The 5,812-nt window shown below is 38.0% G+C and overlaps 1 long non-coding RNA gene across 1 annotated transcript; it reads left to right on the top strand.

Annotated features, from left to right (window-relative positions):
• The first annotated feature begins 1,608 nt into the window (after window positions 1–1,608).
• Window positions 1,609–3,057, top strand: LOC126400475 (uncharacterized). The gene is made up of 3 exons (XR_007570980.1): window positions 1,609–1,809; window positions 2,155–2,282; window positions 2,744–3,057. It is a non-coding gene; the product is annotated as an uncharacterized LOC126400475 (long non-coding RNA).
• The last annotated feature ends 2,755 nt before the right edge of the window (window positions 3,058–5,812 follow it).

Here is a 5,812-nt window from a genome sequence, read left to right as displayed (position 1 = left end):
TACGGTTACTTGTCTTGTTTACGTGACTGTAAACGGAATTTCGCTTGTACATCTGTATAAGTGACAAATAAAGCAATTCATTCATTTAGAATGTTTTTACAGTGTGACGACTGTTTTATCGTCTAATGATTGTATCTGTACGTGTTGGCCATTTTCAGACCTTCTGCAGTGATCAAAATTGCCCTGGCTTCCGCTTTGATTAATGCATTCCCCTGCTTAAAGGATGGCAGTGGCAGTGGTTTTGTGAGTACTTTTTGTGAAGTAAAACTAAATACTATCTAAAAAAGATTGAATTTTTGTGAAAATTGAATGTATATGCACAGGGTCAAGTAGACATTTTAGGCTCATGGGCTTATATGGGTATTATTTTTATATCTTGCAGGATACATGGTATGCCCAGGGCCGATCCCACCACCCAGCAACCGGGTTCCTAGAAGAAAGACTCCGTAATATCAGGAAGCGGTTGAGGAGCTCGGGCGGGCTCAGGCCACAGCGGGAACGAGAGACTGTGCCAAGCAGGACAGTCATACCAGGTAATGCAATGTCAGTCCCTGATTTGCCTCTGTTGCAGAGCTGTCTGTCGGATTACGAATACCACTCTAAACCAAAGTATTCTCTATGGCGTCACATTTGTTACGCGGCCTGTAATGCTGCATCTTAAGTCTCTGTGCAGAATTCTGCTCTGGCTTTAGAGCTGTGATTCCATTAATTGTGTTTTTCTGTGAAACTGCCTCAATTGTTGCATCAATGTTGGCACACGTATGCATCACTTCAAACCTATGGAACCCTGTCTTATCAGTGACATAAGAAAATAGTGTATAGCACATTGAGACATCACCGAGGTCGCATGGTCTGATGTAATATTTATATTTGACAACAGTGTGATCTTTTGTATTTTACAGCAGCCACCATATCCGAAGAGCGAGCTGTGCAGTGTTCAGAATGGTTAAAGAATAACTCACAGCCCCTCGCCCAGGTGGAGGCATATATGTGTGACACCTGCCAGTACAGGGCAGGATGGATACGGGCCAACCACTCAAAATCCATTCCCGAAGTCCTGGCTGAGTTCCCCTGTCTTACTACTCCAGGCATGGTATGTTAAAACTCAAATATATGTATAGTAGCCTGGCGCCTGTTTGCTAGAGCAGAAACATGCAGAAACGTGCAGAAACTGAACTACTGTTGTAAGTCTATGGGTCACGTCACTGCAAGTCAATTCAGTTTGGTAAATGGAAACCAGGCTCTCTTCCAGGAGGAGACGCGTTAAGCCATTTTGTGAGAATGGAAACTGCCATTCATTGCTTAATCCAAAAGTATACACAGGACATGCTGTATAAAGCCCACTTCTTTTCCGAAGTAGTGGAGTTAGTGCATATAATTCTTGTGTACATTATCTTATGCATTGTCACTACTCGTGAGTTTGAATTCCTACAGGCTAAATCTTGGCCATGCATCCTAGCCTTCCTTTTATTAACCTAGCATCTTTTCAAGTATTGGAGCTCAGCCATCATAGGTCTTGTCAACTTGCCCAAATTATGTCAATATCTTATTTGTCCTGTATTTAAAATTTCATCACTTTTTGGTCAGGAAAATGTACTTTTTAATATGTGTGTGTATTGTCATATTGTCTAAATGACCTTGTTTCTCAATTTGTCTCCATCTTTTAGATTGCACAAGATTTTTCGATCCTCTACGGAGAGGCTGCACCTAAACTTTTCGAGACGTGGGTTCCTCTTTACGCTGATAAGATCATTCGTCTGGCGAAACACGAAAGGAAACTCTCAGTGCCAGAGGAACAGATCACTCAGGGTAAAATAGTTATTTTATAACAAACTTAGTGAATGTTTGATTTTATATCATGATTTTCTGGGTACTCAAAGACACTTCACATAAGAACTTAACTAACAAAACAAACACTCAAACAAGAAAGTCAAGTAAGCAAACTGCAAAAGGAAAGAAGAAGAGAGAGGGTGATGGCAGAGGAGGATTGTCAGATGCAGGTTATCTCGATGGGATTTGAGTTGACTTTTACATGAGGGGAGTCAGATTTATGGACAGTAATGGCTGGCGATGGTGAAGGCTTTGTCCCCTTTATTTTATTGTATTATACGGCTATTCGAGTCTATATTGACACCCATAATTGTCCTCCTACAGATGCCAGGGGAGAAGTAGCCCTGATGCTGCTGCCTGTCATGCTCCCCCTGCCTGTTTATAAACAGGGCAGAAAATTGGTCCGGGCCAGTATTGAGGAATCCAAGAGAGCCTTCATTGATGTTAAGCCTGTAAGTAATTTACCTTTGAACAGAAATTAAAATATAAATTCATTGTGAAATGACTCCAGTTGTTCTTTTACACAGTTGGAAAGCCGGATTCTTCTTTTTACAACGAGGGGCAACTTGAAAAGATTGTATTCGTGGAATGAGTGACAGCGTAACGTTTGGCAGTGTTACTCATTTCATGAAGCACTATTCTTATAAGTTGTAACTCGGTGTAAGTTGTTACGCCATAGCGACGTGGGATGTATAAACCACAGACCACACATAAGAAGACTGGCCACGCCCCCAGAATAAATTGTTAAAGAACACGCCATTGAATTTAGGGGTGTCACACTTCTCCCTATAGAGCTCTACTAAATCAGCTGATGGGGGTGGGAGGGGGTTGAAAGAGCTTCAGTATAGAGCTGATGACAATTGCTCTGCACCGGTAGAAATACTTACCTTTTTTCTTTTATTTCTCATCATAGGTCGGAACTAACATGGTGGAGTATTTGGAGCAAGCAGAATCATCCAGGTCGTACCCGTTTGTGCTGCTGCTTGTAGATGGGATGCTGTGCTCTCAAGCCTTTGCTGTTATCTCAGGCAAGGCTATTGAAACCGAGACGGCTCTCGCAGCTGTGGATACGTGTTTCAAAAGTTTTTATGTGTTTGACTTACACTATCCGAATGATTGTACGCCTACTTGGCAATTTTTCCAGAACGTGGTTTTTGAACTCGAGGGAACTGTTTCCCCAGCAGTGAACTTCCTGAAAACCCAATTACTTTCTTGCAAGTAGACTGGCCTGGATCCCCCCCCCCCCCCCCCATCTCTTCCTTTCTCTCTCCTCTCCCTCTTGTTCTTTGTATCACTCTTTCTCATAGCTATGTGTTTTTCCCCCCGTTCTGAAAATATTATTTATTTTGTTCAGGTTTGTTCAGGAGAGACTGTTGCTCTCATTTGTTCATACATAAAGGTTGCCAAGTGTTAAACTCCAAAGGTCATTCTTCAATACATTTTGTTAGTAAAATGGTAAGCTAATGTTTTGGAGCTGTTAGAAAGAGGAGAAAGGTTATGGGGAATTTTATGGAAATTTTGTGTTGAGTTTTTATATTTTTATGTGTTCTGTAAATTGTAAAAAAAAAATTAATAAATATTTATTGTTACATTATTGGTGTGAGAATATATTTAATCAAGAAAATAATAATAATAATAAATAATAATTATAATTGTAATATTAATAAGTGATAATTATTATTATTATTATATATTAGCAACCCAACTTGCTGGGTTTAAAGAACCCAGCAGTGTAGTCAACCCAATTGTATAAACAACCCAATTGTTGTATTAAGGGAGCCAACCCAATTTGTTGGGTTAAATTAACCCAGCGTGTGTTCTGTCCAATATTTAACCAGCGCTGGGTTGGGAAACTACCCAAATTGGGTTGTTTTTAACCCAACATTTTAAATACTTCCCAATAAAAGTCCCCTGATATTTTGTTAATTAAAAGCTTTTACTGTGAAGCAGCAAAATAAGGAAATGTTCAGTTTTCATGAGCAGTAACATAACACTACTTACAGCTGACAGCAAACATGAAACAGTAAAATAAAGTAGATGTAGTAGGTGTAGGTGTTGGCTTATGTCAGCTATGTGCTCATGTGAGCAAACCACAAATCAAAGATGTTTATTATATTATTCAGGAAAGAATTAATCACCTGGACAACTTTCATTAACAGCTCAAAAATAAATCTTAAACATAAATAGGAATGTTATATGTTTTACCTCTTCCTGTGTCTCTCTCCTGCAGTCTTCTCTCCACACTGGTCAGAGTTTTTCTGCTCTGAACTGGTTCCTCTGCACTTTATTTCTTCCCTCTTGAGCCCTCCCTGATGAGCAACATTTCTCCTCTCCTTAGACTTTTTTTTTTCATTTATTTTTCCTTTTGACCCCTCCCCGGGGTATAAGGGACAAAGAAAAATAACAATGACAAATCAGAGCAGGCAGCAACCAATGTACAACAAAATAAATAAAACAGAATTAGTGTACATACGTACAAGTCAAAGCAAATCAAGATAAACTATTCAGGATTTTCTTTAAAAGTTTCAACAAATTTGACAAAACCTTTACTTTTCGAGTTGACATTAACTTTTGAAACTTGTAAATATTTGGATTTACTCTATAGAACTATCTGACCAACTCTCTTCTCTCTTTGTTAAAAAAGGAACACACAAGTACATGCTCATGTACACTTATGTCATTACATTACAGTATGTATATCATATATCTAATTAGAAATTTGCACCTTTAAAACTGAATTATGAAAAATGTTTTAATTTGCTTCTTGTTGTTTTTATCCTCTCTATGGTCAAAGTAATGTGAGTGTTTTAAAACAGGGAAGTGATGTAAACATGTGATTTTTTTCCCCCCAAAGAAATAATATCTTGAGAAACCACAAACTAGTGAAAGCACTTCTCCTCTGGGTTTTTTGTTTTTGTTTTTTATATCTGTTTGTTTTTTAAGAGTTTATTCTAAACAACCGAATGTAAAATACAGTATATCTTCTTAAATTGCTTCAACAATGCACAGCATATACATCACATATAATGTGTGTAGCTGTAAATGGTCTGGGTTACTTGCTAAAATCTGCAGTGAGAGTTGAGTGATGATGGTCAGATGAAAATTGTTTTAGTCCTGCATTAAAATGTAACATGTGACAGATGAGGCATCAAAAAATTTAACTGGGAAGTTGTTCAGCATTTCCACATTTCAACTGCATGCAGTTTTTAAGAGAATCACTTCTGCATATTTGTTTTCTGGTTTATATTATGCAATACCTGAAGGTACTGTTCTTAGCAAACTCACCGTAATTGTTATTTATTCAAACACTGCTTTATACAGCACCACTGTGTTCTCTGTATCTCTGATAACTTCATGTTTACATTTTATACTGCTTTAAGTGCTCATCAAAATTATGGGTAGAAACTGGAAGGGATGGAGGAAAATAATTAATACATATAGTATTGTGATATTTTGTGTGGCATTATTGTACTGATAGATGAACTCCAAGTATTGATATTTTACTGCTGCCAAAAGGTCATAAATTGCAACATAAATCACAATGTATGTTACTGCAATACTCAGCATGTTGCAAAACATCTGTAGTGACAATAATGTTGGAACATGAGCTGAGTATCCTGATAATATCATATCAGGGGGCCCTTGGTGATTCCCACTCCTAGAAACCAGTATGACGTAGAGCTGGGTTGAAAAAATCGATTTAATCGATTTGAATCGATTTTCCTTTAAATGGCACAAAATCGATTCATTAATTAAAAAATCGATCTTTTACTATAACTATTTTCCTCCGTGGACGTGTTGTACAGCCGGTAGCAGACTGCAGCAGTCTCGCATTTTCCCCTAAAAATATAACGCTAATAATGTACGCATGTTTATTAAATGCACATTAGTTTCACAGAAAAGATTAAGAAATACCACTAAGCATCAGCACACTGCTAACTGTAGCCTCAGTTTGTGTCTCATACAGATCTGCTGGTAAAGT

This window comes from Epinephelus moara, chromosome 2 (genome assembly GCF_006386435.1).
Source record: "Epinephelus moara isolate mb chromosome 2, YSFRI_EMoa_1.0, whole genome shotgun sequence".
Classification (NCBI taxonomy): domain Eukaryota; kingdom Metazoa; phylum Chordata; class Actinopteri; order Perciformes; family Serranidae; genus Epinephelus; species Epinephelus moara.
This window is presented reverse-complemented; position numbering and strand designations above follow the sequence as displayed.